We start from the raw sequence: 14,046 nt of genomic DNA, 5'->3' as shown, positions 1-14,046 counted from the left end.
CCTAGGGGCGCGGGCACCCCCCCTGGTCGTGCCACCCAAGATTGTGGGACCCACAGGCACCCCCTCCACTCATTCTTGCTCTCATCCGCTTCTACTACCTCCAGAAAAAATTGTTTCGCAGCTCAAACCCGTGTTCTTGCTCCTATTGCTGGGATTTTCGATCTCTTTGCTCAAATCACCGTTCACCGAACTGTTTTGGGGAAATTACTCCTTGGTAAGGCTACTGCGACAACATACCTTCCCTGACAACGGCGCCAGGAATCCTTCTGTCACGGGCTACGCCTATAGGGACTTCCTTGGAAAATATGCAAAGGATTTCCCCGCGGCCTTGGAGCCTTGCGTTGGTGTTCCCTTGAAGAGGAAAGGGTGATGTAGCACTGCGGCGGTAAGTATTTCCCTCATTTTGAGAACCAAGGTATCGATCCAGTGGGAGGCGCTCGTCGAGTCACAAGTACTTGCACAAACACACAGAGCTTGCACCCAACGCTATGAAGGGGTTGTCAATCCCATATAGATTGTTTGCAAAGTGAGAACTGAAAGCAAAAGGTAAACAAAGCGAAGTAAAAGCGAAAGTGGAGACGATAGTTGTGAATAGGCCCGGGGGCCGTAGTGTTCACTAGTGGCTTCTCTGATGAAAGCAAGTAAATGGTGGGTGAACAAATTACTGTCGAGCAATTGATAGAACCGCGCAAAGTCATGACGTCATCTATGGCAATGATTATATCTATAGGCATCACGTCCAAAACAAGTAGATCGATACTTTCTGCATCTACTACTATTACTCCACACGTCGACCGCTATCCAGCATGCATCTAGTGTATTAAGTTCATAAGAACAGAGTAACACCTTAAGCAAGATGACATGATGTAGATGGACAATCTCATATCTACGATACAAGCCCATCTTGTTACCCTTGATGGCAACAACACGATGCGTGCCTTGCTGCCCCTTCTGTTACTCGAAAAGGTCACCACACGGTATGAACCGAAAACCAAGCACTTCTCCCATTGCAAGAATCATAGATCTAGTTGGCCAAACAAAACCCAAGACTCGGAGAGACTTACAAGGATATCAAATCATGCATATAAGAAATAAGCAAAGACTCAAATATAACTCATAGCTAATGTGATCACAAATCCACAATTCACCGGATCTCGACAAACACACCGCCAAAGAGGATTACATCGGATAGATCTCCATGAAGATCATGGAGAACTTTGTATTGAAGATCCAAGAGAGAGAAGAAGCCATCTAGCTACTAACTACGGACCCGTAGCTCTAAAGTGGACTACTCACGAGTCATTGAAGAGGCGATGATGTTGATGTAGAAGCCCTCCAACTCCAAAGTCCCCTCCGGCAGGGCACCGGGAAGGGTCTCCAGATGAGATCTCGCGGAAACGGAAGCTTGTGGCGGCGGAAAAGTGTTTTCGTGGATGCCCTGATTTTTTTTCTGGATTTTAGGGAATATATAGGCGCAAGAGCTAGGTCAGGGGAGCGCCAAGGAGGCCACAAGCCTAGTAGCCGCCGCCCCCGTGGTGGCGGCTACAGGGCCTGTGGGCCCCCTGTGGCTCTCCTGCCTTGGCCCTCAAGTCCCCCGATCTTCTTCTGTTCTCGAAATATTTATTTCGGGGATTTTGTTCCGTTTGGACTCCGTTCGAAAATCAGATCTGAAAGGAGTCAAAAACACAGAAAAACAGGAACTGGCACTTGGCACTGAATTAATAAGTTAGTCCCAAAAAAGATATAAAAGGTACATAAAACATCCAAAGTTGACAAGATAAGAACATGAAACCATCAAAATTTATAGGTATGTTTGAGACGTATCAGTAAGTGACTCCTCCATTGGCCCAATTAGTTTTTGCTCTAATGCCTTATACTCCGCGTATTTTTGCTGCCTTTGTGACCATGTTCTTGAGCTTTGCATGTTGATTTTAGCTGGTCCCAAGTAGTTTTGATGTGTAATATGGCCTCTAGGCACTTGTGGGAGTAGTTGCTACAAGTTTAGTTGAACCTTGTTCACCTTTCCTTTGGGTCACTGAAAATTTCAGAAAAGGAAGATGTTCAGGAGAAACTTTCATGGTGGTTCCTCAAGCAAGAGAGGTCCCCGTCTTGCGATTCGGGAGCCTAATCCTTACCAACCTAGGGACGCGCAGGTACAACCATGTGAATGGCCTTGTGATGAATTTATGATTAAGGCAGGCTTCAAAGATGAGTTTGATGCACTTGTTCGCAATGTCGGACTCGAAGAATTCATCTCCGATAAATGTGAATAGTATGTTCCTCTCACTACCTCTTTTGTTCGTAGATTCAAATTTTCAGCTGGCCGTGAGCCATCGACACTATTTGATCCCTATGATAAATCGTATACCATGGATTTAGAGGATTTCAGTAGAATTTGCAAAATACCTATTTGGGGTAACCTCAATGATCCTCCTAAATCTTCGGTTAGAGATTTTTGTGCTGGTATTACGGTTGGAGAAACTAGAGACATTACGCAAGCTACCATGGGGATTATTCATTTTCCTGCCTTGCATTACTTTGCCCTCTTGATAGGCAGATGCATTAATGGCAAGATTGAGCATTGTCACCTCTGCGCACCCGACCTTAGTATCCTTAAGAGCGCAGTGACGGGTGACAAAAGCTTCAACATGGGAGCTATTATAGCAAGGAGGCTGAATAAGAATGCTATTGAAGGTGATTTATTTGGTGGCATCTATGCCACTCGCATAGTAAATTCTCTTGGAGTACCCATCCGCGAAGGAGATCCCCCGCTCCATACAGCTTTCCTTGACCGCGTCGCTTCGACACACTACCAGTTCCTTGAGAGGGATGATGAATCCCTCCTATACCGATTGATATTTAACCGGCAGTGTGTTTTCCGTATTACCCTTCATGCTCCTGCTCTCTTTGACTTTCAGGTAAAATAGATATATTACATAACCAGAGGAGAGGCAGAAGAGTATGAGAGGGAGGCGAAGGCTTCTCGTCTCCGTGAGGCAGCTATTCAAGTAGTGGTTGCAGCGCTCCCGTATAACCCCGATTATGATTTTGGGTTTCACCAGGACCATCCTTGGGAGTAGACCAAGTTAGGCCAAAAGCCTAAGCTTGGCGGAGTACGTGTTCTCACCAACTTTACATTCTTGCTTATGCTTTCACTTTGTTAGCCGGTGTTCACACTTTGCCACTGTATCATCCATGCTAGTTTATTTTATTTTTCTCGTTTTCTTTTCGTGTGTCTGTTTAGTTTGAGAAAAACCAAAAATATTTTCTTTTTCTTCTTTTGCTTGTTGGGAGCTTTCCCGTGTAGATAGTTTTCTTTTTCTTTGGGTCAAGGTAGAAGATATTGGTTACAATGTTTAGTGGCTCTTGCATGCATACATGTTTAGCTTTCGTAGAGCCATATTACTTTGTCTTCTCCTTTGTGTTTGCCTGCATATTCCAGCTTTAGTCCAATGCACGAGCACGCTTATTATTGTTCACATCGTTTGGTCGTGCAAGTGAAAGGCAATAATGACGATATATGATGAAGTGACTGAGACTGGAAAAGCTGGTATGAGCTCGATCTATTTTGTCTTTGTAAATATGACTAGCTCATCATGCCTGATTCAGCTTTGTTGTGAAAGAAACATGTTTGCAGTGACAACTTAGAGATCATAGTTGCTTATGCCATGCTTACTTAGCTAGGAGCTTATAACGGTTTGTCTTGGATGCCCACATGAATGTTGAGATGACTATGATGTAGTATGATAGGATGGTATCCTCCTTTGAATGTTTCAAGTGGCTTGACTTGGCACATGTTTACGCTTGTAGTTGAAACAAAATCAACATAGCCTCTATGATGTTCATGTTCATGGTGATTTATGTCCTACTCATGCTTTCACTCAATGTTAGTTAATCTCAATGCATTTTGATGACTGTTGTCGCTCTCTAGTTGGTCGCTTGCAAGTCTTTTGCTAGCCTTCACTTGTACTAAGAGGGAATACTACTTGTGCATCCACTCCTATAAACCCAAGTTGTTCCATATAAGTCCACCATAACTACCTATGTGCGGTATCTACCTGCCGTTCCAAGTAAATTTGCATGTGCCACTCTCTAAATATTCAAGAAATAATCTGTTTTGCATGCCCGAACCGCTCATGTGGTGACATGGGGCTATTGGTATCTTCCATGCTAGGCGTGTTATCCTCGATATGTGTTTATTCACTATCATTCACGAGAAAGGGGCCGGTAATTGGAATTCCCAGTTCCATACTCAAATCTAAAAGATAATTGCAAACAAAACTCCCCCACGATTGATGTTGGTATGGACGGTACCCGAGGATTCGGCTAGCCGTTGAGTGTGATTGATTGGTGGTGGGGGAGTCAAAACTTTACTTTTCTATTTGGGAACCGCCTATAGCATGTGTAGCGTGGAAGATGTTGATAACTCTTGGTCATTGCGTTGACAATGAAAGCATGCCACCCAAAATTATTATCTCTGTTTTCAAAGCTTGAGCTCTGGCACCTCTGCAAATCAATGCTTCCCTCTGCGAAGGGCATGTCTATTTATGTTCCTATTGAGTCATCCTCCTCTTACAAAAGCACCAATTAGAGAGCACCTCTGTCATTTTTATGCTTTGCTTTTAACTGTGTTGAGTATGACTGTGACTGGATCTTCATTGCCTTGAATTATAATGTTTAGTCAGCCCTTGTTCTTTGAAGGTGCTCTGCATTTATGTTTTGTGGTCTCAAAAAGAGCTAGCGAGATACCATCTATTCGTACTGCTTCATGTTGTTTTGATTGAAGTGTTGACGTTTGAGACTTATTATTATTTGCTCGCTAGTTGATTATGCCATTGATATGAGTTTACCGTAAGACCTACATGTCATTTTCTTATGTGGTTCGCTTGTGATCTTGCTGAAGTTCTGGTTATGAGTTAGACATAGTTGCAACAACAAGATCAAACAGAGTTCGTCAAAGTTTTTCTTTTGTCTCTTTCAGTTTGTCAACTGAATTGCTTGAGGACAAGCAAGGATTTAAGCTTGGGGGAGTTGATACGTCTCCATCATATCTACTTTTCCAAACTCTTTTGCCCTTGTTTTGGACTCTAATTTGCATGATTTGAATGGAACTAACCCGGACTTACGCTGTTTTCAGCAGAATTGCCATGGTGTTGTTTTTGTGCAGAAATAAAAGTTCTCGGAATGTCCTGAAAATTTACGGAGATTTTTTATGGAATAAAAGAAAAATACATGCGCAAAGATCCACCGAAGGGGGCGTGCCAGTGGGCCACAAGCCCACAGGCCGCGGCCACCCCCCTAGGCTGCGCCGTGCAGGCTTGTGGGGCCCACGTGGTACCACCGCCCCCAAACTCAGTTCTATATCTTCCGTATCGCCCGGAAAAAAATCAGAGAGAAGGTTTCATCGCGTTTTGCGATACGGAGGCGCCACCACATCCTGTTCTTCATCTGGAGGGCAGATCTGAAGTCCGCTTCGGGCTCCGGAGAGGGGAAATCGTCATCATCAACCTTTCTCCATCGACAATTCCATGATGCTCTTCATTGTTTGTGAGTAATCTCATCGTAGGCTTGCTGGACGGTGATGAGTTGGATGAGATCTATCATGTAATCGAGTTAGTTCTTGACGGGGATTGATCCCTAGTATCCACTATGTTCTAGATTGATGTTGCTACTACTTGGCTATGCTTAATGCTTGTCACTAGGGCCCGACTGCCATGATTTCAGATATGAACCTATTATGTTGTCGCCAATATATGTGTGTTTTAGATCCTATCTTGCAAGTTGTAGTCACCTACTATGTGTTATGACCCGGCAACCCCGGAGCGACAATAGCCGGAACCACTCCCGGAGATGACCATAGTATGAGGAGTTCATGTATTCACCACGTGTTAATGCGTTGGTCCGGTTCTTTATTAAAAGGAGAACCTTAATATTCCGTAGTTTCCATTAGGACCGCGCTACCACGGGAGGGTTGGACAATAGATGTCATGCAAGTTCTTTTCCCTAAGCACGTATGACTACATACGGAACACATGCCTACATTAGACTGACGAACGAGAGCTAGTTACTTATCTCTCTGTGTTATAGCTGTTACATGATGAATCACATCCGTCATACTCATCCATCACCGATCCAATGCCTACGAGTCTTTTACTACTGGTTCTCGCTACGTTACTTTGTCTTGGCTTGTCCCTTGCTACAAAAGGGATTGGGCCACTTTGCTGCTACTGTTGCTACTGCTGTCACTTTGCTGCTGCTGCCACTGCTGTTCCTTGCTACTTCGATGTTACTTGTTGCAAGACTTTTCTAGAGCCATAGCCAGGGAAGCATTTTTCTCAAGAATAATCCCCCGTCAACGTGCTTTTTACTGGCGCCATTGATACAACAGTTAGGAATAGTCTGCCGTCAACAAAGCTTTTCTGGCACTGTTGCTATCATACTACTTTGCTACTAATACTTTGCTTGCAGACACTAATCTTTCAGGTGTGGTTGAATCTAACACACTCAGCTGCTAATACTTGAGAATATTCTTTCGCTTCCCTTGTGTGAACCAACAAATTTGGGTTGAATACTCTACCCTCGAAAACTGTTGCGATCCCATACGCTTGTGGGACATCATCCAGATTGGCTCCTACATATTCTATGAAGATCTCTATTGGTTGAACCTCTATGTCAAGGATTCATCCCGTATACTATTCCCTTTATCATTCGGTATGTTACTTGCCCGATATTTGATCATCGGTATCTCCATACCTTGTTCAATCTCGTTACCGGCAAGTCTCTTTACTCGTTCTGTAATATAAGATCCCGTAACTAACTTCTTAGTCACATTGCTTGCAAGGCTTGTTGTGATGTTGTATTACCGAGTGGGCCCCGAGATACCTCTTCGTCACACGAAGTGACAAATCCCAGTCTTGATCCATGCCAACCCAACAGACACCTTTGGAGATACCTGTACAACACCTTTATAGTCACCTAGTTACATTGCGATGTTTGATAACCCACAAGGTATTCCTCCGGTGTCCGGGAGTTGCATGATCTCATGGTCATAGGAACGGATACATTGACATGCAGAAAACAATAACAATAAACTCACACGATCATATGCTACATTTATAGTTTGGGTCTTGTCCATCACATCATTCTCCGAATGATGTGATCCCGTTATCAAGTGACAACACTTGCCTATGGCCAGGAAACCTTGACCATCTTTGATCAACGAGCTAGTCAACTAGAAGCTCACTAGGGACATCGTGTTGTCTATGTATCCTCACATGTATTTGAGTTTCCAATCAATATAATTCTAGCATGGATAATAAACGATTATTACGAACAAGGAAATATAATAATAACCAATTTATTATTGCCTCTAGGGCATATTTCCAATAGTCTCCTACTTGCACTAGAGTCAATAATCTAGTTCACATCATTATGTGATTGTAATGAATCTAACACCCATACAGTTATGGGGTTCGAACATGTCTTGCTTGTGAGAGAGGTTTTTAGTCAATGGATCTAAACCTTTCAGATCTGTGTGTGCTTTACAAATCTTTATGTCATCCTATAGATGCCGCTACTACTTGCTATTTGGAAATATTCCAAATGACTGCTCTACTATACGAATCCGGTTTAGTACTCAGGGTTATTCGGATTAGTGTCAAATTTTGCATCGACGTAACCCTTTGCGACGAACTCTTTAATCTCCTCCATAATCGAGAAAAATTCCTTAGTCCACTAGTTACTAAGGATAACTTTGACCATTGTTTAGTGATTCAATCCTGGATCACTTTTTGTACCCCTTAACAGACTCATGGCAAGGCACACATCAAGTGCGGCACACAGCTTTGCATACTTTAGAGCCTACGGCTAAGGCATAGGGGACGAGCTTCGTCCTTTCTCTTTCTTATGTCATGGTCGGGCTTTGAGTCTTACTCAAATTCATACCTTACAACACAACCAAGAACACCTTCTTTGACGGTCTATTTTGAACTCCTTCAAAAACTTGTCAGGGCATGCATTTCGTTGAAAGTTCTTAATAAGCGTCTTGATCTATCGTCATAGATCTTGATGCACAATGTTCAAGTAGCTTAATCCAGGGTTTCCTTTGAAAAACACCTTTCAAACAACCCTTTATGCTTTCCAGAAATTCTACATTATTTCCGATCAACAATATGTCTACCACATATACTCATCATAAATCCTATAGTGCTCCCACTCACTTCTTCGGAAATACAAGTTTCTCATAAACCTTGTATAAAACAAAAAGCTTTGATCATCTCATCAAAGCATATATTCCAACTCCGAGATGCTTGCACAAGTCCATAGAAGGATCGCTGGAACTTGCATACTTGTTAGCATCCTTAGGATCGACAAAACCTTCTGGTTGTATCGCATACAACCTTTCCTCAAGGAAACTGTCGAGGAAACAATCTTTTGACATCCTATGTGCAATATTTCATAAATAATGCAGCAACTGCTAACATAATTCCAACAGACTTTTAGCATCGCTACGAGTGAGAAAGTCTTATCATAGTCAACTCTTTGAACTTGTCGGAACCATCTTTGTGATAAGTCGAGCTTTTCTTAATGGTGACTTTTCACCATCATCGTATGTCTTCCTTTTAAAGATCCATATGTACTTAATAGTCTTGCGACCATTAAGTAGTTCTTCCAAATCCGACACTTTCTTTTCATACATGGATCCTCTCCCGGATTTCATGGCCTCCAGCCATTTGTCGGAATCCGGGCCCACCATCGCTTCTCTATAGCTCGTAGGTTCATTGTTGTCGAGCAACATGACCTCCAAGACAGGGTTACCGTACCACCCTGTAGTAGTATGCGACCTTGTCGACCTACGAGGTTTGTAGTGACTTGATTCGAAGCTTAGTGATCACTATCATCAGTTTCCACTTCAATTGGCGTAGGCTCCACATGAACAACTTCATGCGCCCTCCTACACACTGGTTGAAGTGACGGTTCAATAACCTTATCAAGTTCCACCACCCTCCCACTCAATTCTTTCGAGAGAAACTTTTCCTCCAGAAAGGACCCGTTTCTAGAAACAAACACTTTGCTTCCGGATCTCAGATAGGAGGTATACCCAACTGTTTTGGGTGTCCTATGAAGATGCATTTATCCGCTTTGGGTTCGAGCTTATCACGCTCAAACCTTTCCACATAAGCATCGCAGCCCCAAACTTTTAAGAAACGACAGCTTAGGTTTCTCCAAACCATAGTTCATACAATGTCATCTCAATGGAACTATGCGGTGCCCTATTTAAAGTGAATGCGGTTGTCTCTAATGCATAACCCATAAATGATAGTGGTAATTCGATAAGAGACATCATAGTATTCACTATATCAAATAGGACGCGGCTATGATGTTCGGACACACCATCACACTATGGTGTTCTAGGTGGCATGAATTGCGAAACAATTTCCACATTGTCTTAACAGTGTACCAAAACTCGCAACTCAGATATTCATCTCTATGGTCGTATCGTAGACAGTTTATCCTCTTGTCACGATGATGTTCACTCTAAAATAGCTTTGAACTTTTCAATATTTCAGACTTGTGATTGATCAAGTAAATACTCATGTATCTACTCAAATCGTCAGTGAAGTAAGGACATAACGATATCCACTACGTGCCTCAACACTCATTGGACTGCACACATAAAAAATGTATTACTTCCAACAAGTTACTTTCTTGTTCCATGTGGTATGATTTGCATGTCTCAAGTGGTTCAAAATCAAGTGATTCCAAACGATCCATCTGCATGGAGTTTCTTCATGCGTTTATACCAATAGGTATGGTTTGCATGTCTCAAACATTTGAAAAATGAGTGAGTACAAAGATCCATCAGCATGGAGCTTCTTCATGCATTTTACACCAACATGACTCAAGTGGCAGTGCCACAAGTAAGTGGTACTATCATTACTACTTTGTATCTTTTGGCATCAATATTATGAACATGCGTAGCACTACGACCGAGATTCAATAAACCATTGAAGGTAATTATTCAAGCAAATAGAATAACCATTATTCTCTTTAAATGAATAATCGTATTGCAATAAACATGACCCAATCGTGCTCATGCTCAATGCAAACACCAAATAACAATTATTTAGGTTTAACACCAATCCCGATGGTAGAGGAAGCATGCGATGTTTGATCACATCAACCTTAGAATTACTTCCAACACACATCATCACCTCACCCTTGCTAGTATCCTTTTAATCTGTAGCTATAACTTCGAGTTACTAACACTTAGCAACTGAACCGGTATCTAATACCCTCGTGCTACTAGGAATACTAGTAAGGTACACATCAATATCAGGTATATCCAATATATGTTTGTCGACTTTGCCAGCCTACTCATCTACCAAGTATCTAGGGTAGTTCCTCCCCAGTGACCGTTCCCATCATCACAGAAGCACTTAGTCTTGGGTTTGGGTTCAACCTTGGGTTTCTTCATTAGAGCAGCAACTGGTTTGCCGTTTCATGAAGTATCCCTTCTTGCCCTTGCCCTTCTTGAAACTAGTGTTTTACTAACCATCAACAAATGATGCTCCTACTTGATTTCTACTTTCGTAGTGTCAAACATTGCGAATCGCTCAAGGATCATCATATTTATCCTTGATATGTTATAGTTCATCATGAAGCTCTAGTAGCTTGGTGGCAATGACTTTGGAGAACCATCACTATCTCATCTGGAAGATTAACTCCCACTTGATTCAAGCGACTGTTGCACTCAGACAATCTGAGCACATGCTCAACGATTGAGCTTTTCTCCTTTAATTTATAGACAAAGAATCTTGTCGGAGGTATCATACCTCTCAACAAGGGCACGAGCATGAAATCCCACTTTCATCTCTTAGAACATCTCATATGTTCCGTGACGTTCAAAACGTCTTCAGCACCTCAATTCTAAGTCGTTAAGTATTACACACTGAACTATCACATAGTCATCAAAAACATGTATGTCAGATGTTCGCAACATCCAAAGACGACACTCGAGGTTCAGCATACCGAGCGGTGCATTAAGGACATAAGCCTTCTGTGCAGCAATGAGGACAATCCTCAGTTTACAGACTCAGTCCGCAAAATTGCTACTATCATCTTTCAAATAAATTTTCTCTAGGAACATATAAAAACAGTAGAGCTACACCGCAAGGTACAACATAATTTGCAAAGACCTTTTGTCTATGTTCATGATAATTAGTTCAATTAATCATATTACTTAAGAACGCCCACTCAAATAGACATCCCTCTAGTCATTCGAGTGGCGCATGATCCAAATCCACTAACTCAAATCCGATCATCACGTGAGTTGAGTATAGTTTCAGTGGTGAATATCTCCATGTTGATCATATCAACTATATGATTCATGCTCGACCTTTCGGTCTCTTGTGTTCCGAGGCCATGTCTATACATGCTAGGCTCGTCAAGTTTAACCCGAGTGTTCCTCGTGTGCAACTGTTTTGCACCAGTTGTATGTGAACGTTGAGTCTATCACACCCGATCATCACGTGGTGTCTCGAAACGACGAACTGTTGCAATGGTGCACAGTCGCGAAGAACACAATTTTACCTTGAAATTTTAGTGAGGGATCACTTTATAATGCTACCATCGTTCTAAGCAAAATAAGGTGCATAAAAAAGGATTAACACCACATGAAATTCATAACTAACATGATACGGCCATGATCTTGTGCTTCTTGATCTCCATCACCAAAACACAAGCATGATCTTCATCGTCACCGGCACCCCACCATGATCTCCATCATCATGCGGCCATCAAGGTTGTCATTCTATCTATGCTATTACTTCTAAAGCTACAACCTAGCAATATAGTAAACGCATCTTCAAGCACAAACGTTAGTATAAAGATAACCCCATGACTCCTGCCGGTTGCCATAGCATCGACGTGCAAGTCAATATTTAACTATTACAACATGATCATCTCGTACATCAAATATATCACATCATGTCTTTGGCCATATCACATCACATGCCTGCCCTACAAAAACAAGTTAGACGTCCTCTAATTTGTTGTTGCATGTTTTATGTGGCTTCTATCGGTATCTAGTATGATCGCATCTTACTTACGCAAAGCCACAATGGTGATATGCAAATTTCTATTTAACCTTTCTCCAAGGACCGCCTCGGTCAAATCCGATTCAACTAAAGTGGAAGAAACAGACACCCGCTAGTCATCTTTAAGCAACAAGTTGCATGTTAGTCGATGAAACCGGTCTCTCGTAAGCGTACGAGTAAGGTTGGTCCGGGCCGCTTCAATCCAATAATACCGTGAATCGAGAAAAGACTAAGGAGGGCAGCAAATCGAACATCGACGCCCACAAAAACTTTTGTGTTCTACTCGATATTTCATCTACGCATGAACCTAGCTCATGATGCCACTGTTGGGGAACGTCGCATGGGAAACAAAAAATTTCCAACGCACACGAAGACCTATCATGGTGATGATCATCTACGAGAGGGAGATCAGATCCACATACCCTTGTAGATCGCTAAGCGGAAGCTTTAATAAACGCGGTTGATGTAGTGGTACATCTTCACGATCCGTCCCACGATCCGTCTCGATCAAGTGGCGAACGGACGGCACCTCCGCGTTCCGCACACGTACAACTTGATGACAATCTCCGCCTTATTGATCCATCAAGAGAGAGGAGGATGAAGATGAGTTCCCCGCTAGCGTGACGGCGCTCCGGTGGTGGTGGTGATCTATTCCTGCAGGGCTCCACCCGAGCTCCGCAGAAAACCGATCTAGAGAAAGAACTACGATCTAGAGGAGAGGGCAGCACGTGGCAAAGTTGTGTCTCAAACAACCCTAAACCTCTAGTATATACAGGAGGAGGGAGGGGGCAGACCTTGCGCCACAAGGGAGAAACCCTTGGGTCGGCCAAAGTGGAGGAGGGAGGAGTCCTCCTCCAATCCCAATTGGATTAGGGCTCCTTCCTAAATTTCCCACCTCTTTTGGATTTTCCACTTTTTCCTCATGGGCTTTACTTGGATGACTTTGTCAGCCCATTATGCCTTATTGCGCATCCAATTAACCATGTGGACCCCTTGGGGTGTGGTGGGCCCACCAAGTGCCCCCCCCTGGAACCCATTCGTCACTCCTTGTACACTGTCGACAATGCCCGAAAACCATCCGGAATCCAAACACCAACTTCCTATATATCAATCTTCATTTCCGGACTATTCCGGAACTCCTCGTGACGTCCAGGATCTCATCCGGGACTCCGAACAAAACTTCGGTCACCAACACATATAACTCAACTATACCGAAACGTCACCAAACCTTAAGTGTGCAGACCCTGCGGGTTCAAGAACTATGCAGACATGACCCGAGACACTCTCCGGTCAATAACCAACAACGGGATATGGATGTCCCTATTGGCTCCTACATATTCTACGAAGGTCTCTATCGGTTGAACCTCTATGTCAAGGATTCATATAATCTCATATAATATTCCCTTTATCCTTGGGTATGTTACTTGCCCGAGATTTGATCGTCGGTATCTCCATACCTTGTTCAATCTCGTTACCGACAAGTCTCTTTACTCGTTTCGTAATACAAGATCCCGTAACTAACTCCTTAGTCACATTGCTTGCAAGGCTTGTTGTGATGTTGTATTATCGAGTGGGCCCCGAGATACCTCTCCATCACACGGACTGACAAATCCAAGTCTTGATCCATGCCAACCCAACAGACACCTTTGGAGATACCCGTAGAGCACCTTTATAATCACCCAGTTATGTTGCGAGGTTTGATAACCCACAAGGTATTCCTCCGGTGTCCGGGAGTTGCATGATCTCATGGTCATTGGAACAGATACATTGACATCCAGAAAACAGTAACAATAAACTGACAAGATCATATGCTACGTTTATAGTTTGGGTATTGTCCATCACATCATTCTCCCTATGATGTGATCCCGTTATCAAGTGACAACACTTGCCTATGGCCAGGAAACCTTGACCATCTTTGATCAACGAGCTAGTCAACTAGAGGCTCACT

This window comes from Hordeum vulgare, chromosome 4H (genome assembly GCF_904849725.1).
Source record: "Hordeum vulgare subsp. vulgare chromosome 4H, MorexV3_pseudomolecules_assembly, whole genome shotgun sequence".
Lineage (NCBI taxonomy): Eukaryota > Viridiplantae > Streptophyta > Magnoliopsida > Poales > Poaceae > Hordeum > Hordeum vulgare.
Note: the sequence above shows the minus strand (reverse complement) of the source record.